The sequence below is a fragment of the Lissotriton helveticus genome, chromosome 3_1, assembly GCF_964261635.1.
Source record: "Lissotriton helveticus chromosome 3_1, aLisHel1.1, whole genome shotgun sequence".
In the NCBI taxonomy this organism is placed as follows: domain Eukaryota; kingdom Metazoa; phylum Chordata; class Amphibia; order Caudata; family Salamandridae; genus Lissotriton; species Lissotriton helveticus.
Genome location: NC_136061.1, coordinates 1451603389 through 1451628473, shown reverse-complemented (window position 1 = coordinate 1451628473; position 25085 = coordinate 1451603389). Strand labels below are relative to the sequence as shown.

Genomic DNA, 25085 nt, shown 5'->3' with positions numbered 1-25085 from the left:
TCCGATTACATTTGGGCCTCCTTCGTCTGCCTCAGAAATGGAGGCCATGTCACAAGAGGCAACAGCAGCGCCCACCTTAGTGCCTGCAACTATGGATCCACTACCCCCCTGCAGGAGCACACGTTTATCTAGACCACCAGGAGAGGATGGCAAGACCCCCACCACCACCAAGAGACACCATACCTAATTTCCTCCAATGTGTACCTACCATTCACTCTGTAGACTAGTTACTGGTCTCTTTTACCTTTTGTGGTCAGTTGTATATCGGACATTGGACTTTAAGCAACTTTGGCCCCACAATTATGGTTTCCTTCTCCATGACTGACTTTTTCTTATTTTGTTTGTTTTTTGGTTTACATCCACTTTTATTTTATTTGCTTTTGTTTAATGAAAGCAAAACAAAAAAAGTCAAAGACTGGTGTAGCTATTTTCTTTATTCGTTCAATAGTTTTTTCTTCCATCATAAATTTCATAATATAAACAATCAAAGGATTAAGTAATGTTTCTCACTAATTTCTACCATAACAACATAATACAAATACCAAAAAACAACCAACTACTATTTCGTTAAATTTGAAACAGAGGTTCTATCAAATGTTTATTGAACATAACTAACCATATATAAGACAAATAATCAGTGCCATTTTTACATTTTCACTTCTGCACCTTGCCACCTTGGAAGAAGTTAATATAATCAAATAGCAACATGCAATCGGGTTATATCATCAGCTGAAGACAATCCTCATTGCACAACAATAACACCAATAGTCCTAAATCCTGACAGTACTCAATTTTGTGGGCATAGGATCAGTTCAATATACTGTTGCAGTATCTGGGGGGACTGTCACAACTAACTTTAAGTAGTGTGCTACAATAAGTTCTTTCTACAATGATGAGACACATCAACATATTCACACATTTAACACAACATGTGTATTTGGTCAATGTGAAGGGGGATGACTATGCTTTTGGTTGACTACCACATGTGGTTAGAGCAAATCAAACAGCACATATTGGCTTGATGCCACCATTCAATAGAAAATAACTGAAAGGCAATCTTAAAAACTTCCATTTATTCACTGTGCAAGTGGTCTCAGTACAGACAATGTCTGTGTGTGTCTTCCACAGGAAAAACCTATGGTCCCTTTTTACTTTGAAACACCACCATTTAACTGCAAATGTCAGAACTTTGAAATGTCCAAACAAAGATGACATGGTGAAGATACCTAAAACAGATTACAACAAAAGGATGAGTAATGAAATATAATAAATTAGACACATTACAAAGCAATCTTTTTGAAAATACATTTTCAAAAACACAATCAGGAATAAACAATGAAAATGAACACAAATGCCAGTGTCTCAAAACGTTGAACCAAATGACTTGTGGCCTGGAATCCCCTAAACTCTTCTTTCCTTAAAAAATTTCTAGCACATACTTTTTTACTCATTACATAAATAGTTGGTTTAACAGTTAATGTGATAATATTTAAAGAGATAGTTACACTCATATCAAAGGACTGTTCTGTGTACCCACATGGCTGACTAAACTACACAAATACATCAAGTTCCTTGCTGTCATAAGGGACAATTTTACCAAACAGGCCACTAGTATTTATTATGTCAGATGTGATGCTCCTTCACTATTGTGGTTGATGTGTTGGTAGCCCTATTACTTGTGACATAGCATATGCACTTATAATACAGTGGGTGTACCAAACTCCACATTGGTAAGTTGGGATTCTACACAAACAAGAGTGAGAATGTAAGCCAAAATGACTAGTCACATCAGAATTAATTGCTACATTTGGAATTAAATGCATATCCCAAATGTTGTTTGCTTCAGAAATACAGTTAAAAGCACTTAAAAGTGACAGATTTTCATGATTCCTTCACAATTGTGTGTAAGCCAGTCTGTTTTGGGGCAAATAATTGTTTCCAAATTATAAGAAAATATAAACATTTGTAAAAAAACATCAACTATTTAAAAAAATCCCCAACATGATACCTTATTAGCCAACATTCCACTATAAACAAAGTTAGTTTGCATTAAAAATGCTATACAAGCAAAATATCTCATAATATTCTCCACCTTTGTCCCGTATAAACCCATCATCTCACTCCTTAAATTCTTCAAATTCCATTGTATTTTGCAATATTTTTTTTAAAAAAACCAAATTACAAAAAAAGTTACATTTTTAAATTGACTCCCTACCCTTATCCCCTTTAAACCCATCATACTGCACCTACACTTCTTCAAGTTCTATCTAGTTTTCTAAATTCTTAATTTTTAAAAAATATATTTTGAAAAGTTGCAATATTTCAATTACTCCTCACCATTATCCTCTGTAATCCAACAACCTGCTCCTAAACTTCTTCAAATTTCTCAATAAAATTTTTTAAGAAATATTATAAAAAATGTACAATTGTTTAATTTCCCATAAACCCAACATCCCACTCCTGAAAACTCAATATTAACACACAATAAAAGCACATTTTATGTTTTCTTTCATTTACAACACAGAAAATCACACAAAAAAATACCTGCATATTTATATGATTTTACTATAAATAACAAGACATACAAAAATTATTTATCACAAATTATTTGTAACTTAAAACCGATATTTAAAACAATTATATTTTTAACATTGATATTTTTAACATCAATATTAAATACAACTCCTATTTTTTATATGATTGGCATCGATATAACATACCACAATAGTTAGAAATAACAATATTTTGTACACAATATTTATGTCACACAATATTTATGTCACACAATATTTTAATTTCAATCTCTTGTCTGGAAGCCGAAAACTAGGCCATAGATATTAGCAGGATAGGACATCTCCGACTTGATGAGGGTGTTAATATGGAAAACGTCACTGCTAATATGGAAAACGATACATTCATGTATGAGAACAAAATTGCATCTTTATTAACAAAATCACCCATTGTGAATTCCACATCAACCCTGACTTGCCAATCCTATGGCCTGATTGTGATGTTGGACGGACCGGAGTCCATCCGACATTGCTCTGGAAATGGAACCGAATGACCTCGTGTCGTCAGTTCCAGCGCAGCTATTAGGATGCGAACAAACCCTGTTCAGTAGCATTCTTATACTTTGCTATGGGAGCTTGCATTCTGAACAGATTGCATGCTCTCATAGCAAAGAGCAGAGGTACAGTTTATCCCTGCGACCCATGTCTGGCACCCTTAAGGTGCATTGATCAAGAGGGGGGCACCATAGGTTCCCCCTAGGCTGCCATTTGGTGGCCTTGCACCCATGAGGGCCCTACTGGGGCCCCTAAAGACAGTTTCCCAATGCCTTTCTGTGTCGCAAGGGCCAGCATAGAAAGGCAGTGGGACACTGTCATTGTAATTCCTTGGCCGGAAAGTGCCAGCAGAGGGATTACTGCAGGCCCTCTGAATGGCGGACGGGCTCTCTGAGCCGTTTATAATAAGTGTGAATTATTACAAACAGGAAATTACAATGTGGTAAGGATGGCTCCGACCGAGGGTCAGAGTCATTCCTTATGGCATCTTAATAGGGCCCATAGTCAGGTAAGCTCTGAGACCTAGGCCCGAAGTTATTGATTGATAGTTCACAGGTGGAATGGCACGTAGCCGCCAGACATAGGCACAGACAGGATATCTTAGATCAGTCCCACAGATAGTGACAACAACATTATAATGATCACGGGAGATTGGCCCCAACAAAGCACACATGGCGGGAGGGGGTGTGTGCGCTCCTAAAATACCATAAAGTCAGATGCCACATGAGTGAGGAACATATGGCCAATAAGAACACAGCACATGCCAGGCATCTGACCATGTTACCCACTGGCCACATTGTTTCCATGCAAGGTCAAGGTCCACCTGTATTTCCCATTAGACAATTGGTTTACGACTCCAAAGGGAGCAACTTACATTCCTTACTACATATGGATCTTCAAAAAACTTTTTTATCTATGATGAAATGTATAAAAGAAAGCCACAGGATAATTGTAAATTGAGACAGTGGTCAGACCTGTGCCTGTAACTGTTATCCCGGCCGCTGTGTTAAAATAAACAAACTGTTCCTGTTTGCCAAGTGCCTCTTGTGTCTTGTTTTTTAAAGGTATTTCATGTTTAACTAACAAGTGGCGAGCTGTCACCTAACACACTTGCACATAGCAAAAGCACTATCAGAACACACTTTTAAAGTATTTGCCACTAGTCATATGTGTGTTCAGACAAGTTGGTGCCAGGGCACGGAGGAACATGATGCATGACAACTAAGGTGGGTAGAAACCTCTTGAACCTTTTCCTACTTCAAAGTGGGCCCCTGGTATAAATATTCGACCCTTAGACCCAACTCATCAGTACATCTCTGGACCTGTGGAAGACTCAGAAGTACTGATGTGCTGCTCTGCAAGAAGGACTACCACTCTGCTGCCCCGCAGCCCTGAGTGAGTTCCTGACCCTCAATATGTGCCCCTCAGGTCGTGAACCCTTAGGGGCGATTGTGAGTTTGATGATGGGGGTGGGACAACCCCACTGCCACACCCCGAAACCTGCATGAGAACTGCTCACCTTATAATTACTTTTTTGGTCATTGGTGGGTGCTTCCTTTGCAGTTCCCATGGCAAGGACAATGAAATAGGCACCACAATAGAACATCAAAGGAAGTTCCAGCACTGCATGGACTGTGAAGCTCATTCTGTGCTGGAACTGGGTGTGCATGCACACAGGGGGGCATTGGCATGGCGGGGGGCACTAGGGGGCCAGCTTTCCTCATCGCCACTGTTTTCATGGAGGAAAGGCCTCCATTAATCAGTGGTGGTGATGAAAGTTGTAACTTGATTGGCGGGACTGTGTCAGTCCCCTGGTGGTACGACCACTAGGCTCGTAATGTGGCACTGCTGCCACACCACTGTTCTGGCAGTCTGAGGACCACCAGACTCGTATTTAACCCATTTGTGTGGCATCAGGTGAGCTCCTCTGCAAAGAAAAAGAGAAATCATGAAGTTGTGTGGTCTTCACAAATACAAATGGGCCAGTTTGTGCCAAGATCTTGCTGACCGTCACTGCAAAGTTCCAGCGAACCCGACCCTTTGCACCACAGAGACCACCAACGATGCCTGGTAGAACAAAAAACGCACTTCATGATATTGCATCAACAGCTCGCAGTGACCTTCAACACACAGCTCCAGCAAAGACCGTCTGAGATGTCTGAAAGGATCTTCACACTATTGCAATGACTGTCTGTGAGACCCGATCACTCTTCGCGCTATATCGAGGTCCATCTACTTCACTTTTTCTGCTCCTCATTGCCCCTTCCAACATGAACGGAACTCTTTGCGCTTGACTTTAAAGGTACCTCTTTTATCAGGACTAACCTTGGCCTTGTAAACAGCCCATGCTCCATTGCAATTGGCCTGAACTTGTAACTTTCATCCTGCTTCACATGACCAGTTAATCGTGAGAGGGCCTTTCTGCTTTAAGGCACTTTACTTACCTGAAATCTTTAAAATTGCATATCTCCGGTTCTCCTAATTTGATTTCTGTTGATTTGGTGTGCAATAAATAATTAACATTCACTCAATTTTTCTAAATTATTGAGGAATTTTCTTGTGCTGTGATTTCATTTTATTAATGTCTGAAGTGCTGCATACATATTTTACATATTGTCTCTTACTTAAGCCTGATTGCTTTTGTGTCCAGCTACCAGAGAGTTAAGCACAGATTAATTTGGGGTTTGCTTGTGTTTCACTCTGACAGAGATTGTGGTTGCTGCTTGAGTAGTGTTTTGCACCTCCAGCTATAACCCAATTTCCAACACTGTAGAAATGATATTGTGGATGAATAGATGTCAAACGAATGCAATTGTTGCTAAAATGTGAGTGCAGGTCTGACTCGTCTAATGCTAACATTCTTTTGTAGTGGTCAGAGATACAATGATCTGACTTCTTTTTATAACTATCAAAAAAATGTAATATAGGGTGCATTGATGAGAGAGATTGCCACCAAGGCAGAAAGTAAGGTGGCTTGGCCGTTCACCCATGAGATGTGACCGAACACCAACATTTACCTATTGGAGCATATATCACAGCTGTAAACCCACCGTAGTATATGCTCCCATAGAGAAATGGCAGGTGGTGTTAATCAATACACCCTATGGTCCGCACCTCAAGGTACGTGTCACTGGGTGCAGTGATTGTCAGGGGGCCCCTTCAGCCCCCAACAGGAGGCCGTACACATATCCTGCTAGGGGCCCCCAAACACTCTTTCTTGCAGGATTTCCATGACGGAACGGCCAGCATGGAAACCCTACCAGAAATCATGCAGCATAATCACAAGGGTGGAAAGACCTTATGTCTGTCCGAAGTCAGCCAGAATAACCAGCCGTTTTAGTTTCCGACCGTCAGCATTGTCATGCTGCTGTTGGAAGGTTAACCGAGATGCAGCCCGGAGTCTTTCCGGGCTGCATCATAATCGGCCCCATAGTGAATAACTGGGAAATGTGTAAACATACACCTATGTTTGGCAAGGGTAATTGCTGATAAAGAATATTGCAGAACTTCAGTAATTAGCAGCACAAAATTATCAATATTAGTTGGTATGCATGCTTTCCTCTAACATCATCTCTCTTCACTAGAATTCAAAATACGGTTTTTAATTTGTTTCTTTCGAATGGTACAGAGGGAGCAATGGTAGCTGAAGAATTAGGGCTTGGCATCCTCACACAGCTCTTATCCAAATAATCTAGCCAAGGGATCTGCATGGCATTATCTAAGGAACAACAGTCTTGTGAAACCAACTTATTAAAAGTAGAATCAGGTTTAATCCATAATGCATTCTAAAGCAAAAGGGGAATTCTCTGTGGCATATATAGTTGTTACAACTGGGCGGAGGTTCCCACTGTCTACAGGTGTACACACACCTGCTCTGTAGCATGCACTTATTGCACATTTGGCTTTGTAAGCCATAAGTATCTCTTTCGGAGGTTTTTTACTCTAAAATCATGCTCAATAGTACAGTTAAAATATTGTTTCCATTTTAAACTTTGTGGGACCCACCGGAATCAAATTGAATCCCCAAATATGAAAAGGTAATTGTTTTCCCAATTGATTGGACCAAGATGTCCAGTGGACAAGTCCTAGGGACCTTATGGCCACATTGCATCACAAATGTTTAGGTCAAGTTCATCCAATAAAAATTGCAAAAGCATCTAGTAACTTTTGGAGACCTTTGCCAGTCCTTGACATTAACACTGCCTCGTTGGAGAACAACAGGGTAGGGATTATGCGGTTTCAAACACAGGACATGTTCTTTCTATTATTGACCTGATGGAGCACCAGTTCATTAAAATGCAAAAATAATTTACAAAAGGGTGCTAAAAACACTGCCCTGTATAACCCCTGGCCTTTTCTGAATGATTTTGAACATTCGATGTTCCTCCCAACTTATACCCTTCTCAAAGCATTTAGCTACAATTACCAGAGGTAAAAAACAATAGGTGTTCCTACCCTTAACGTTGTTGACTAGAGTTTTGATTTGGTTGCTGCAATCAAAAGAACTGATCAAATCCATGAAGGCTATCTGCATCGATCCTTGTTTTGCGAAAGTGTATTTGCCAATAAAAAATATTAATTTAGGAACTGCTCCATGGTACCTAAGCCATTTCTAAAACCGTATTGCATGTCTGTTAAAACCTCCTCCCAATTTTCCAATGTAGTTTATAAAATGCTCCCTGCAACCTTCACAAATAAATCTAAAAGGGATATAGGACAACAAGACTAACAGTCTTCTCTGTTCCCTTTTTTTAAAATTGGCACCAATATCAGTTCAGTCCATTGAAAAGGGGCACTTAGCAATAGTCTTAAGGACTTTGTTCAATAGATGCACCCATAGCTCAACATTTGATTTAAACATTTCACTTGGCATCTCGTCAGGGCCAACAGACTTACCACCTCTACTTGCTATTATCGCTGAGAACAACCTTGTGGTGCTCAAAAGTTACTAATTGATAGGGGATCGCCAGCCTGTCAAGAACCAGTGATATAATGGTCATGTATGAAGATAAATACCTTTAAAGTGGTCAACCCAGCTATTAGCTGTGATATTATCCAGGGTGACTATGGAAGTAGTCTATACGAAGTAAGGTAAATTTACCACCCTCTAAAAGGCGGTGGTGTCTTTATTTCAGCTAATAGCTATTAGTGTGCTAGATTAATTCAGTCTAATGGTAGTTCTCCTAATCTCAAGTGCTATTTTGTAATTACTTCTTCATCTCATGACTTTGGCATCTCTAGGAGACTTGGTAAGAGCTGCCTGCAAGTTCCCATTTTCTTGAGAGCAGCCCTGGTTGAATCACCCATTCCTGACTGAGTTAGAAATAGCATCAAAAGCGCTCAACATCTCTTTACCCTCATTCTCTACTGTGAGGCTTGTCATGAGCTGGGGCACTGAACAACACTAGGAGGAGCTCCTACATGAAACACAATTGCAATGTATAGTTATTACTACCCCTGACGAAGTGTCAAATCATTTTTTCGGCAAGTTGCACGCTACGCCCAAACCCAAAAAGGATTAGTGGTGAATTAGTATACGATGATATGAAATTAGTTTGAGTGGGGGCCAAGGGAGTTTGTTATTTGGATTGAAAAAATATAATGTAGGGATAGAAGAGGGAAGGGTTTGCATTTATATAGTGCTTGCTACCCATAATGAGGTGCTTTTCAGCGGGTAGCACGCTACTGTGAAACTCAAACAGGATTGATGGGGAATGAGTCCAGGGAAATATGAAATTAATTTGAGAAGTGGACATGGCAGTCTGTTAGTTGGATTGAAAAGGATAGTTGAAGGACAGAAGAGGGAGGGGTCTAGAAAGTGTTTGTTTTATTTTTTGGAGCTGATAGCAGTAGGAAGGGGGGTTGGAATGAGTAAAGAGGAGGTCGAGAGCGGAAGAGTCAGAGGGAAGGGTTTAGGAAGGCTTGTTTGGGAGATCTGAATAGTACAATAATTATGAGATGATGCAAGGAGAGGTAGAGGAGGGAAATTTCTAAAAAGGTTATTTTGGGAATGATAGTAGTAGAATGCGGTTTGACTTGAGTCAGAGAGTGTAGGCAGAAGATATATTGAGAGAGGTGTATATTGTGAAATAGGGTTGTCGATTGGAGAGAGTAGTAGAATGAGGTTTGAGATAAGTCAGCAAGAGGAAGTAGAGGATATATTGAGAGAGGTAAAGGGTGAGATACAGGATAGTGCATTGGAGATGGTGATTTCTTTTCCTGTTGAAGAGCTGTCCTGTTCAATGTATCGCTTTGTTAGTGATAAAAAGCAGCTTGACTGTGGATCTTCTGGCAAACTGTAACCAATGTAGGGCCTTAAAGGCAGGTGAGATGTGGGCTTGTAGCTTTATGTGTAAGATAATCTGGCAGCAGAGTTCTGAATCTGTTGAAGTCTTTTTATAGTTGTTAAATAAGTTCCATAGTCGAGGCTATGGGAGTAATAGAGTTTAGACAGAACAAGAGAGATAGCAGCATGGACCTTGAGTGGAAATCCCAGGTGGGGAAGATGTGTCACAGAGATTTTATGGTAACTAAGCTTGACTCTGCTAGTTTGTCCACTTGGACATTCATTTATAGCTTTGAATACATGGTAAATCTGAGGTTTCTTACTTCCTTTGATACTTTAGGCGGTGGTCCCAGATTGTCAGGCTAGGCGGCGAGTAGGTCATAATTTTTCCAAATTGCCACATGTGAGTATCTCCCTTTCAGAAGCATTTAATTTGAGATGGCTCAAAGTCATTCTCTGATCCACGTCTCAATGACAGTTATGTCAAAGGGAGCACATCTGTTAAGAGTGGGAGGATTGTAAAATGTACCATGGCCACCGCTGGGTCTCTTTTCTTGTTGTGTATGCAGAACAATTTTTATTTGTAATTTTTTTATTAAGTTTTTATTACAAACAATACATAACACAAACAGCTGAGGTGAATGTAGTATACTACTTATCAACATTCAATAGGGCGACCCAATATTCCCAAGGAACTGGGTGTGTTCAATACACAAAAGATATGTTCCTTAGGCGAATTATTCAGAATTAACTTCACAGTTGTAACATTTTTGTCACTGTAGTGAGCATGAATTATATTATATAATGTTCAAGAGGAATACATACAGTATATCAATTACTTTTATTCAATCATATTCATCTCAAATCATAAGAATATGTATATACATCATATATCAATCCACTTTTGGCAACAAAATGGTATACTGCTTCCACAGTTTCTCAAAATATTCAGTACCATATGACACTTTTGTATTGGATATGGATAGTATTTACATATCTCCCATATATACAATAATTTTGCAAAGATATATACAAAATTACAATTCAGTCAATGCTGATACTATTTACAAAAAAAGTGTTGTTGCGTCGACGTTTCGGTCTTATATAGTACTGTTCATCGAGACCATCATCAGGACATGTGTTGCACCATGGACCTATTACAAAACAATGTACATAGAATCAAAACTCTAAATGTAAACACTCTTGATAGCATAGTCTAGATCGACTGCCCACACCAAACCAAATGGTGAACACAGATGTATAAATAAAAGTGCCAAAGGACTAAAATATCTTATTTACAACTATATATATGGTGGTCATGTCCCAAAACGACATGCACCCACACCTCTAGGGACAACGTGAGAAAACAAATCAGAAAGAATACTCACAGAAAACCATTGAAGGTATCACCAATCCTATCTGAAATGAAATGAACCAACATTAAATCTCAAAACTGTCCGATTTGTATATATCAAGCGTACACAGGAATAACCACAGAATTGTATAAGTTAAGCCTCCCCAGGAATGACCGCAAAATATAAAAATCGTACCTTTAGCCTCTTTAAATTTGGCGCTTAATTGAGGGACATCTCGTAACACAATTGAACCAGTTTCGTTGTATCTGTATAGAAACAGAACCACGAAGAACCATTAAGGCACTTGTACTACAGACTAAAAGTGGTGAATATCAGAATTAGTTTGGGGGACAGAACTTACTTATGAGGGAATAAATCACCACTCGATATCCAGCTACTGTCAGGAAACCGCGATCTGATTGAAGCATTTACCCGGCATACAAAGCTCTAGATAGTGGTCACGTGATTAGACGTGCAGCGTCGTGGCGGCCATATTGGGTCAACAAATAGAGCCTGACTCTACATAGGGTTAGCATTGGAGGTCAGGCAAGTCCAACAACGTAGCGGTCACATAGTCAACCATACAACGTTGTGACGGTCATCTGGGATTAACGCATTAAAGAATTAAAGAATTAAAGAATTAAAGAATAAGACCTGACTCTCCATGGATGGAACATTGGAGGTCCGGCAACTAAATCAGGGAGTAAGGAAAATCATTCCAGAAGTTTTTAAAAAATATATATATTTAGAGGAATTGCCTCACAATCAGCATGTCAGTATTGTAAAATATACAAACAACATCAGGATTTATACAGAAGGGTTGGCCCTCAATCTAATCAATACATTATGAAAAATAGGAAGCAACCAAGTTCCATGGTCTAGGAACAAACAGAACATAAACCTGATGAAACAGTAATTCAAACAGAAACTTCAGCGAAGAGTTGGTAGGACTTGCCATTCAACAAAGGAATTTAGTCCCTTGGCAGCAGTGTTAGCTGACCAAATCCACCTGTTTTCTTTCTGTGTAAGCAAGCGATAAATATCACATCTTCGTTTTGACTGTTTAACACTTTCTAAAACAAACCATTGCATCTCACATGGAGAGTGTTGTTTGTGCAAGTAGTGTTCAACCAGAGGGGCTGTTTCAATTTTGCATCTTATTCTTGACTGATGTTGTATAATTCTCTTCTTTATCTCTTGTGTGGTTTTTCCTATATAATACAGGGCACACGGACATTTGATGCACAAACGGCATTCTTGCTGTTAAGGATTTTCTGCTCGCTAGCGCTGTGGGGGCTTGTGAATTAAGGGAGAATTCCTGACGCTCTGCGATGTGATTGCTCTTCCCTCGGAGATTTGTACTTTGTTTAATGTTGTTTTAATTGCGGCTATTTTTAAAACTCACTTATTGTTGAAATAATTATTGCACAGCGGTGATTACGACCGCCTACTGTCTTACCTTTCTCTGGGATCCCTCTGCTGTGTCCCCGGTCCGCCACGGCTTGTCCAGGTTGAGTTGAGGGACAGGAAGCTGCAGAGCACCAGGCAATGTCAGCATAGCGGCCTGCCCCTCTTGCCTACTTATTCCCACCCCCAGCGCGGACGCGCGCAGCGGCACGCCTGCGGCTCGCCGAAGGCACGCCAAAAGCAAGGCCGTCTGCGCCCGTCCACGCCAGGACACCGCCCGCCGCCCGGACTCCTGGCCCAACCTGTCAGCGTCAACGCCACTCCTCTGTTTTCATGTGATGCCAAAAGGGGTCCACCTCCAGACTTCCCCAACTCTGGATATAACCGACTCAGAGTAGTAAGGTAGTCAGGCGAGGGAAAAAATGGATGAGTGAAGGACCAGTGGGAAGTGGGAGACCTGTAACAAAAGAATACAGTTTTAATACATATCCTGTCACAGCTTACTACTCTCATATGATCTCACTAAAGCTCACTGGTACCTGTCCACTGGCCGCAGAATTCGGTAGCTTTACTTCAACTATTGTGGGATATCAGCATCTGACTTTGAGCCTTCCCCTCAACCACTCATCCAGATTACAACTGAAAAAACAGCTCCCAGAATAGGGCTTCCTTCCCATCCATGAACGAGATATAAATGAGCCCAAGGATATGTACTCTACTGCTCCAGAGTACGAGTTTGAATGAGGCAAAAAAACCAATAAACTCAGGGTCCATATGAAGGAGTGGAATTACTCCTCGAGTGCAGAAAACAACAAAACCAACAGGCGCTTCCTGTAGCGCGGGACATAGAAGCTCCCAGCTCCTATTGTGCAATTAGTCAAGCAGTCTCTCCCCAACAGTAGAAGAATAGTCTTATTAAAGAAAAAAGGAAACTCCAAAAAACAAAGCGCTTCCTTTCAAATGAGAAACTGATCAGTACTTCCCCCAGCGTGATTCCAGGCTGCAAGGCTACACAGATGTGTTGATAAGCGCTTCCCTCAGCGCGAGGAAATCAACACCAACAAGGACTGTTTTCAAACACGGTGGGAAAGGAAAACAAGCACCCCTTCCTTTCCGTGTGTGTGTGTGTGTCTTTTGCACGGCGCTCCCAGCAGCACCCGAAGGAACACATCCAGAGGCAGAGAAACAGCGCTTACCACAGCGCGCAAGAAAGGTCCGGCGAGGAACACACAGCACAGCTGGATCCTAGATGAGAGAGAGCCTCCACGCAACCAGCGTGAGACTCGATACTGGAGAACCAGGTACAACGGCAGATTACGCGCACCTCAGCCCACGTCTTGCTGGGTGATATAGATGATGCTCCTCCCCTCCAAGCATTCTGGGAGATGTAGTCCAGTGCATATGTGACAGTGTATTGTAGGCGCTCTGAACACTGCTGGCTCCCAGTCAGTGCCTGACAGTATTCCCTCCTCCCAAGCGCCTCCTAGACCCAGGCTTACCCAGACAGCGCAAATGGAAAGCTCTCACTGCCCTCGGAGCATGGATATTTGAGGAGGGTTCTCACGAATCGTCCTCCGAACCATAGCCCTTCCAAGAGATGAGATACCAGAGCCGGCCTCTCCTGACCTTGGAATCCAACACCTTCCGAACCTCGTTCTCCAGCTGCCCATCCCGAACCACAGGTGGCACCGCCCGCTTCACCGCCCCTACAGCCGGTTTCAACAAACTGCAATGAAACACCGGGTGCAAGCGCATGGAAGCAGGCAACTTCAATTTGTACGCCACAGAGCCCATAGAGCGCTCCACAGAAAAGGACCGATGAGCAGGGGATGAAAAATGCTACGGTAGCGGAAGCTAATGTTCCTTGTGGACAACCACACTCGATCCCCGGCCTTGTAGGTAGGTCCGTCCTGGCGCTTGCGATCCGCCCAAGTCTTGTACAGCCGCTTAGCGATGCCCAGGTTGCGACGTATTTTGACATGCAAGGGTTGCAAGCGTTCGATCAGAATCGCCACAGTGGGTTGATCGGTAACGTCACAGGGAACCGTCAGGGGAAGAACTTTGGCATGGAAACCATGATTGGCCCGGAAAGGGGAATCCTTGATAGAGCTATGCCATGAATTGTTGTATGACAACTCCGCTAACCACAACATAGCGACCCATGATTCGCCAGCTTCTTTCGCATAATATCGGAGATAGGTCTTAAGCGTCTGATTTAGCCTTTCCTTCTGGCCGTCCGTCTGTGGATGGAAACTCGTTGATGTGGCTGCCTCGATCCGGAGAGCCTTGCACCACATTTTCCAGAACCTGGCTACGAATTGTGGTCCACGATCTGAAACAATAACTCTGGGAAGCCCATGCAATTTCACAACCTGTGACAGCAACAACTGAGCGGTTTGTCCTGCTGTGGGCAGGTTTTTGCAGGGGATGAAATGTCCCATCTTTGTAAGACTGTCTACCACCACCATGATGGCTTCGCAACCTTGGTCTCTTGGCAGGCCCACCACAAAGTCCAGACTTATCGTGTGCCATGGTTGCGTGGGGGTAGGCAGGGCAACCAGTTTGCCCTTGGCTCTGCAATTCTCTCCTTTGGCTCGAGCACAAACATCACACCGTTTAATCCACAGGCCTATATCGTCCTTCATGTGTTCCCACCAGAACTGTCTTTGCATGAGCTGTAGTGTCTTTTTCCCTCCAGAATGTCCAGCCAACACTGAGTCGTGACACCAGTTAAACGCCTTTAATCTGATCTCTAGGGAGGGAAGATACAACTTGTTGTCATAGATGGGTAGTCCGTGTTTGAGAATCCTTGATGTACAGAAACTGGCCCATCGTTTCCACCCTTCCAGGTCTTTCTAGTTTTTTACCTCGTCTAGAAAGTTCTCCATGGTGAGGGAACACATCACTTTCTCAGGTGAAATGATGGCTTCAGGAGTGGAGGTTCGTGTCTCTAGTACATCCTCCTGTCTGGATAGAGCATCCGCGTTTCTGTTGTCTGACCCTGGTCTGAATGTTATTACAAAGTCGAACTCTGCGAAGAAGAGCATCCATCGCATTTGACGTTGTGTGAGATGTCGGGCGGTCTTCATATATTGTAGATTACGGTGGTCGGTGTAAACCGTGACCGGGTGTTTGGCCCCCCATAAGTAATGCCGCCACTCCTCAAATGCTTTCTTGATGGCTAGTAACTCTTTTTCGGCCACCGTATAGTTCAGTTCGGCTGGACTCAATTTTTTGGACAGAAAAGCCACTGGGTGCAGCTGTCCTGAAAGGCAATCACGCTGAGAGAGCACAGCCCCAACAGCAAGGTCGGAGGCGTCCGCTTCCATCACGAAAGGCACCTCAGTCTGAGGATGTTGAAGGATGGGTGCCGATGTGAACGCCTTTTTGAGGTATTCAAAAGCGCTCGTTGTTTCTTGAGTCCAACAGAAAGGAAGCCCCTTTCTTAGCACACGGGTTAAGGGGGAAACCAGCTGTGAGAAGTGAGCAATGAACCTCCTATAATAGTTCGAAAATCCAAGAAAGCACTGCACCTCTCTTACATTCTTTGGGGTAGGCCATTCTTGCACCGCCAACACTTTCCTTTCAGCCATACACAACCCAGAGGGACTCAATATCACACCCAAAAACTCTACTTGTTGCACATGGAATTCACATTTGTTCAACTTGCAGAACAATCAGTTTTCTTGCAATTTCTGCAATACCTGAGTTACATGACTACCATGGCTTTCGGTGTCTTGAGAGTATATCAAAATATCATCTATATAGACAACCACGAAATTGTCAACATAACTCTTCAACACATCATTCAAGAAGAATTGAAAAGCCGCAGGGGCATTACAAAGCCCAAATGGCATCACTAGGTATTCAAACAGGCCGTAATGTGTTTTAAAAGCCGTCTTCCACTCATCGCCCTCTCGTATCCGGACCAGGTGATAAGCCCCTCTCAAGTCTAGTCGGGTATAAATGACTGCTTCTCTCACCTGGTCCAACAAGACTGGGATGAGTGGAAGAGGGTAGCGATTCCGCACAGTGATCTTGTTCAAACCCCTGTAATCCAGGCATGTTCTCAACTCGCCATTCGCTTTTTTAATAAAAAACAGAGGCGAGGCTGCAGTTGAGCGTGAAGGACGAATAAACCCTATGTCAACATAGTGGTCAGGTACTCCCGCAAGTGTTGTGTCTCAGGGTCCGACAAAGCATAAACCCTACAAGAAGGTAAAATGGCCCCAGGAATCAGATCTATTTGACCGTCATAATCCCTGTGAGGGGGTAATATTTCTGCCTTGGTTTCACTAAACACTTCTCTAAACTCAGCATACGCCTTGGGAAGTATTGTCTCTTTTTCAGCAGCGGTGGCTACCTGATATATTTGTGTTAGGGCGATTACTTGATTACTTAACATTTGGACACAAGAGTGTAAGCATTGTTCCGACTCGAAACTTAAAGTCTTTTGAGTCCAATCAATTTTGGGGTTATGCTTCCATAACCAGGGCATTCCCAGTATCACCTCGTATTGAGGTGCTTTGATGATGTTTAAGGTTATCTTCTCAATATGCATAGTATCTTCCCCTTTTCTGACCAGTTCTAACTCTTCGTTTACCTCTGTTATGGGCCCTGACTTCAGAGGCTTCCCATCCACTGCTTAGACTCTTTCAGGAACACTCCTAGGTACACGAAGCAACTCTAGGCGCTGTACTAGCCCACTATCTATAAAATTCCCGGTAGCCCCTGAATCTACCATAACCTCTATGTCATGAGTTCCTTTGTTATCCGTGAGACACATCTGCATGATAATATGTGAAACAGAAGGAGTAACATCAGACCCTGCCAAAGAAGGAACTCTCAACGCAGTGGACTGTTCTGATTTCTTATCCGGCAGTGCTTCTGAACTATTTGGGCTCCGAGAAGGCACGGTAGTGACTGCCACTTTCTTGTTACTGTAATACGTGCCTGGCTTTTGAGGTTTCGTGGGGCAGTCTCTCACGAAATGGCCTTTCTAGCCACAATACATGCATAACCCTAAAGACCTGCGATTCTCTCTCTCGGCTCTGGTCAACGGGGCTCTTACTGCTCCTATCTCCATAGGCTCAGGTTTCTGATCAGTGGAAGCGGTTGTTGGTTTCATACCCCTCTCTGTCTTCTCCACCTGACCGTACACCCTTTCACCCCTCATTTCCGCTAACCTGTGGTCTAGACGCAATGTAAGATTCATTAGATCTGTGTATGTCCTAGGCTGGGGGTCTATTTGAGCGAGAACATCTTTCATATCGTCTCTTAATCCATGGTAGTACAATGACATCCGTTTCTCCTCGGGCCATGCGGTTTCTGCAATCAACCTATTGAATTTAGTCAAATAGGTGACCAAATCCTGTGTCCCTTGCCTTAACTCCAGCAATTCCCTGTCAGCAGACATAGTGGTAGCACGCCTGTCGAACACCCTTTCAAGCTCTCTATGAAAAGAGTCCCAATCAGACAGGAGCGGATCGTCATATTTAACCAAGGGTACCGCCCAATTGGCCGCATCCCCACTCATATATGAGATCGCAAAAGCAACTCGGGAATGATTGTTTGGGAATGAAGCAGGCTTACAGGAAAAGTGCAGTAATATTTGAGTAAGAAACGTCTGTATCTTGGTTGGGTCTCCTGTAAATCTTTCTGGACTGGCCAACGGAATAGGAGGGGGTACGTTAACCTGTATCTGTGATAATCCCTGAGTAGCATCAAAAGGGTTTCTGGCCTGTCTATCAACTTTCTCTCTAAGAGCGGCGGTTTCAGCTTTGGAGGCCGCCAACTCCTGTTGCACTAGCACGAGCGCCTGCAGGACGTCGTCTAAAGACGCCATACTTTGTGCAGTACAAGAAACAAGAGGAGCGAGTATTTCTTGGGCGCGTAATTCTGCCAGCGTCAAGGCCACTCCTCTGTTTTCGTGTGATGCCAAAAGGGGTCCACCTCCAGACTTCCCCAACTCTGGATATAACCGACTCAGAGTAGTAAGGTAGTCAGGCGAGGGAAAAAATGGATGAGTGAAGGACCAGTGGGAAGTGGGAGACCTGTAACAAAAGAATACAGTTTTAATACATATCCTGTCACAGCTTACTACTCTCATATGATCTCACTAAAGCTCACTAGTACCTTTCCACTGGCCGCAGAATTCGGTAGCTTTACTTCAACTATTGTGGGATATCAGCATCTGACTTCGAGCCTTCCCCTCAACCACTCATCCAGATTACAACTGAAAAACCAGCTCCCAGAATAGGGCTTCCTTCCCATCCATGAACGAGATATAAATGAGCCCAAGGATATGTACTCTACTGCTCCAGAGTACGAGTTTGAATGAGGCAAAAAAAACAATAAACTCAGGGTCCATATCAAGGAGTGGAATTACTCCTCGAGTGCAGAAAGCAACAAAACCAACAGGCGCTTCCTGTAGCGCGGGACGTAGAAGCTCCCAGCTCCTATCGTGCAATTAGTCAAGCAGTCTCTCCCCAACAGTAGAAGAATAGTCTTATTAAAGAAAAAAGGAAACTTCAGAAAACAAAGCGCTTCCTTCAGCGCGTGGACTTGGTATCAAATGTCTTTCAAATGAGAAACTGATCAGTACTTCCCCCAGCGTGATTCCAGGCTGCAAGGCTACACGGATGTGTTGATAAGCGCTTCCCTCAGCGCGAAGAAATCAACACCAACAAGGACTGTTTTCAAACACGGTGGGAAAGGAAAACGAGCACCCCTTCCTTTCCGTGTGTGTGTGTGTCTTTTGCACGGCGCTCCCACAGCACCCAAAGGAACACATCCAGAGGCAGAGAAACAGCACTTACCACAGCGCGCAAGAAAGGTCCGGCGAGGAACACGCAGCACAGCTGCATCCTAGATGAGAGAGAGCCTCCACACAACCAGCATGAGACTCGATACTGGAGAACCAGGTACAACGGCAGATTACGCGCACCTCAGCCCACGCCTTGCTGGGTGATATAGATGATGCTCCTCCCCTCCAAGCATTCTGGGAGATGTAGTCCAGTGCATATGTGACAGTATATTGTAGGCGCTCTGAACACTGCTGGCTCCCAGTCAGCGCCTGACACAACCGCTGCTGTTTACAGTGAGGGGATTATTATTGTTGCAGATATGATTCGTTATTCCAGGCATGAACTCATGTCTGTCAATCCAAACATTGCGGCCACCATTCAATATCCTCAACCCCTGCCTTGCACACCCACGAACAACCTCTATAATACCGCTGCCTCCTTAGTGTCCATGTCCACTCCCGCGATTCCCATACCTGCCGTGAAATCAGCAGAAATAATCAGGCCCACTGCGGACGGAGGCCCTAATTCTCTCTCTGCCCTTTACATAAATACTAGGTCTATCCCCAAGCACGCCCTTGAGTTATGGAGTCTATTAGAAATTGAACGACCTCATATATGTTTTCTTACAGAAACGTGGCTTCATAGCCAAGCATCGCCAGATATCGCCATTGCTTTCCCACAAGAAGACCATGTTATTAGACAAGATAGAGAGGGGAGGAGAGGAGGTGGAGTTGCAGTGGCTGCTAAGGCCCCGATTGGTATCTCCCTGCTCGAATCCTTTTCAAACCCCCTGTTTGAAATTCTTATAGTCAACATTATGCATCTCAAAACGACGATGGGAAGAGCTGCTCTGGTCTATGGACGCCCGGGCGAAAAAACCAAATTTGTCAATGCTCTTCTGGACACTATCACCTCACATGTGTTAGCCTCTGATCACTTCATTTTAATAGGAGATTTTAACTATCACATGGAACGTATTCATGACACTGACTCCTGTCATCTAAGGACCACTATGGAAACCTTGGCATTAACGCAAAGGGTTCTAGGACCCACCCATCAGGCAGGGCACACTCTTGACTTAATTTTTACTAATATGCCCAGCCTCACCTGCGAACCCCCTCTGCCTATGACCTGAACTGACCACTTTCTAGTGAAATTCAGCCTCCCTGGTCCTAATAAGCCAAGGATTTCGAAGTGCTCAGATTCCAGGCTCATACTGCCCTGGCATAAACTGACACTGGAAGCTTTTGAGACCCACTTTAATCCTCCTAATGATACAACCAACGACATTGACCTAATGGCCAACCAATTGGAAGAATGTGTTAAGATTGCACTGGAGAAGGTTATTCCTGAAACAAGAGTTAAAGTAAAATCTATTGCCTCCCCGTGGTTTACAAAGGAATTGAAAATAGGGAAAACTGCTAGTAGATCAGCAGAAAGGTTGTGGAGGAAAACAAAAATGATGGAACATCGTAAAAATTATAAACAGATCCATTCAATTTATTTGAAAAACGTAAGGGAAGCTAAATCCAGCTATCTTACCCAAAGAATCAATAAAGCATCCCATTCCTCTAAAGAACTATTTAAAATATTAAATGAGTTCACTGCACCACAGGTGGAACAATCATCTTTCATCCCCACCATGGAGTGGGTTAACGCATTAGCCGCGCATTTTAATAATAAAATTAAGTCTATCTACTCCACGTTTGCAACCTCCGGACCCAACGTCACTCTAGTTGGTGAGGTCTCCTCCTGTAACTCTCTGATCCCATACCATACTGAGTGCCCTTCGCTTATGGAGTTTGAGCCTACCACGGCTGCTGAAGTGTTAGTTGTTCTTGGGAAAGTGAAATCGGGTTCACCCACAGACTCGCTGACCCCCCGTAAGTGTAATTAAATCTTTCCACTCTTGGCCTGCTCTCTATCTAACATCTATAACACCTCTTTTGAGCTTGCATCTATGCCCAGCAGCTGGAAGGTGACTCAGGTAAAACCCATCCTCAAAAAGCCCACCAGTGACCCTACCATTGTCTCTAATTATAGGCCTATATCGTTACTGCCCTACTTTGGAAAGGTACAGGAACACCTAGTTAATAAACGCATCTCCAGTTTTGTAGAAACCCATACACTTTTAGACTCCTCGCAATCAGGCTTCCGTACTGCCCATGGCACAGAAACGGCAGTAACGGAAGTGGTGGATAACATTCGTCTCACCCTGGACAGAGGTGATTCCGCATTTTTGATCTTATTAGATCTCTCAGCAGCCTTTGACACCATCTCTCACAGCATTCTTTATCAACGGCTGTGGGAGATTGGTGTCAGAGGCAAGGCCTTGGCCTGGTTCAAGAGCTACCTTGCGGACCGGCATACTTATATTAAGGTCAACTCCTTGGAATCCAGCAGGACTCCTCTCTCTGTCGGGTTACCTCAAGGGTCCATTCTGAGTCCCATGTTATTTAACATTTATCTTACCCCTTTGGCCAGAATTATAAAATCTTATGGTTTTACCACAGTATCCTATGCGGACGATACTCAGGTGCTTATCACCTGTAGTTTAGATGTCCTTGACACCCGCACTAGATTTAAGAGGTGTATGATTCAGATTAGCGAATGGATGACTGGAAATGAACTCCAACTTAACTATAGCAAGACAGAAATTATGCTATTTGGCAAGGCAAAGACTCTATGGTCGCATGATTGGTGGCCTTCAGAACTAGGACCATGCCCTGCGCCCAAAGAACTAGTTTGTGACCTGGGAATAATGATCGAATGTGCCCTTTCTATGAAGGCTCAGGTTACCCAAGTATCAGGCTCCTGTTACGGTATACTGCGAAAACTGCGGAAGATTTTCAGATGGCTACCCATTGAGTCCAGAAAACCTCTGGTTCAAGGACTGGTCATTAGCCGTCTGGACTATGGTAACGCAATGTATACCTCCATCAATGAGGGCTTGTTGACTAAGTTTCAAACCCTCCAAAACACCGCCGCACGCCTGGTGCTAGGCTTGACCCCAGGTCCCCCTCTTTGCCCTGCCTTAGACAATTGCACTGGCTTTCTGTGCAACAAAGAAGCCAGTTTAAGATCCTTAGTCTTACACACAAACTTCTCCATGGGATATCACCCTCTCACCTTGCTGAGAAATTGGTCAGGTACAAACCCTCCAGAACCTTAAGATCTAGCACCAAGTCCCTCCTGGTACAGCCAAGGGCCAGAACATCGAGAATTGGATGTAGAGCTTTTTCTTACATAGCCCCCAACTTTGGAACAAGCTACCTGTACATTTACTGTCTCTATCCAATCATCAGGCTTTTCGTAGGGGCTTGAAAACCTGGCTCTTTCCCAAATAATTCCTCACCAACCCCTTCCTACACTTGGTTGTCGTTTGTTGCTAAGCACCTTGAGACTCTGGTGAACTGTGCGCTATACAAGAAACTATGACTATGACTATGACTATGCAATATATGACTTTTTTTGTTAGACAATTCGTGTGGTTTCTAATAGTCCAATTTTTTCCATTTGTACAACAGGTCTTTGTTATTGTCGATGTTTGGCATGCAACACATTAACCACAAGGATAATGTCCCACTATAGGTGTCAAGCCCCAAATGTTTTGGATTGTATTCACAGTTGGTTCTTTGTAGGCTTTTACTAAGTGATCCCTTAGATTGCGCACCCTTTTGAAAGCAAACCGTGGTAGCGGTAATTGGGATTCAATCTTTTGGATGAGATGCCAATTTTTTGTCACTATTTTCTTGATACAATTGGATTCTGATCCAAACGTGGTGATACATGTTACTAGATCATTTGCAGGGTCGTGTTTAGTGTTTTCTTCCAGTAACGCCTGTCTATCATAGTACCACGCTCTTTTCATTGAGCGTTTTACTAATCTGTATGAATAACCTCTCATTGACAATTTAGTTTGTAGCACCTTCACTTCTTTAAATAGTCACTTCCTTTGGTACAGTTATATTTTATCCTTAAAAACTGTCCAAAAGGCAGATTATCACGTAAATTACGTGGATGGTGGCTAGTGTATTTTAGCAGCGTATTACGTGCTGTTGGTTTGGTAAAGAGACTAGTTGATAATTGTCCCTTATCATCCCATATTTTGAGATCCAGAAAATGAATACATTCCTTGTCATATTCTATGGTGAATTGTAAATTACTGTCTTGAGAAATCAGCCACACATGAAACTCCTGTAATTTAGACAACGGACCATCCCAAATTAGACAGACGTCATCTGTCCTCCATTGCGACACCCTTTATTTGGCCATAGAAAACACTGTTGAAGATAAAGTAGTTATCATTAAGTGCGATTTTGGCACATTCAGTTATAAATTCGGTCGGAACTTGATGTGGGCGTGGCCTATTATTCAGCACGTCTGTGATTACATTCAGGGCCTCTACTGTAAAGGGTGTCGCAATAGGGGCAATTTTTGCCCCTGATATAGCCAATCTGTATGTTGCTGCATTTGAAGAAAGAGTTATTTATAACAATAACCCATTTGAGAACTACATTCAGGTCTAGAGCAAGAGTACCAGTTTATGATCAGATAATATTTTTGAGAGGTGCAGTATTGTACTCACCCATGTGCCGGCCATTGCCATTGTCAACTAGTAGTCTGAGCGCGACCAGCTATTGTTAATCGTGGATGCATGTGTGCCCTCTAATGTGTGTGGATTTTGCAAGTGCCAGACATCCACCATTCCAAATTCAGCTATGCCTTCCTGTACTATTTTACCTACCTGTCTGTGGGGTTCTTTCATTGTGCCCGATTTATCCTGAGCGTTGTTAAGGGAGAGGTTTAAATCCCCTGCCCAAAGGATTTCCATAGGTGACAGGTCCCTCAGTTTAAACTTTACATTTTAGTTTGTTTACATCATTTGTGGTATACATTAAACTTCATTTGTTACATCAGAAGTTTCATGTATACCACAAATTGACTGCTTCACCCAGACATGAGTTCTATGAATATGAGAGCATGTTTTCTTTTTTTTACAGATTAACCCCTGAAGAAGGGTCGATGGGGCCTGAAATGCATTGGGCGGTTCTGCTAACAAATGCTTTCAATGTTATATATATGTAATCTATGCCAACAAAGAATAGATTTGTGATGTAAACAAACTAAAATGTAAAGTTTTGATGATATGAATATCCTATTGTGAGAATACAGATAATTGAAATAGCAACAAATTGTAGTATCAGAATTTATTTTCAGATATTGATTAATTTTTGATTTTGGCAACAGCGTGCTGAGGCCAAGTGGAAACACTTGCAAACCCTTTGATGGATTTACAAGCACACAGGGACAGTGTTCATGCCTCGGCAGCACGCCTGGTAGCTGGATAGTTGATTAGGATCAATAAAATAGAAAAAAGGTGTGCTCCTTTCCAATCATTTCCAAGGTCCCTCAGTTTACCCCAGATTGTGATGAAGATGCCGGGATCATCTATGTTTGGACCATAGGTGTCAGATAAATACCAGAAAGAAGATACCACGCACCTGAATACACTGGAGCTTCCACAGGAGCGACACTCTTCGGAGGACCAAAACTCAATCATGAGGAATAGGTTTCCAACTCCCCTGCCCCACTACAGCTAAATAAATTTACTCCTAGCAGGACGGGGGAAGGAGGAACATGGGATAACAAGAGAGACTCCACTGCTATGCCTTCTTCTCCTGAATTCTTAGCTAGGATGGCTCTGGCATCTGTAATTACAAAATAACAGAATTAACTCGTGTGGTTCTATCACAATGACTCCTAACTTTCACCACCCCCACTCACTAAGGATACCTGTGCTAAACAGTGGAATTGCCTCTCTCTGAAATGATGCTGGAGAAAATGCAGAGCTGGTTTAAAAGATGCAATAATTTCTAGGCAGGCGAGTATTTAATAACAGATAACTCACCAATAGCAGGTACAAGCAATGGACTCGGACACATCACAGAAATAACCTTGAAGAAGCTCATGAGATAAGGGCCTCAGAACACTTGGAAAGCTGCCAAATAAATCTTCTCTTCTCCAGAACGTTAGGCAGCTAAATATACAAACTTAAATAATAGCCCCTGAAGGACAAACTCAAAACTGCTGTGAGAGGATTAATTGGACACCTCCTCCTCACAGGAAAATTCAGTTGAAATGCGTCGCGTTCAAGGAACGCACG

The 25085-nt window shown here is 42.9% G+C and overlaps 1 long non-coding RNA gene across 1 annotated transcript in view; it reads right to left on the bottom strand.

Annotated features, from left to right (window-relative positions):
- Positions 1 to 593: 593 nt before the first annotated feature.
- Positions 594 to 25085, bottom strand: part of LOC144824999 (uncharacterized) — an 873331-nt gene continuing 848839 nt past the window's right edge. Inside the window, exon 3 of the long non-coding RNA XR_013609233.1 lies at positions 594 to 1226. This is a non-coding gene — a long non-coding RNA (uncharacterized LOC144824999). The remainder of the gene's footprint in view (positions 1227 to 25085) is intronic.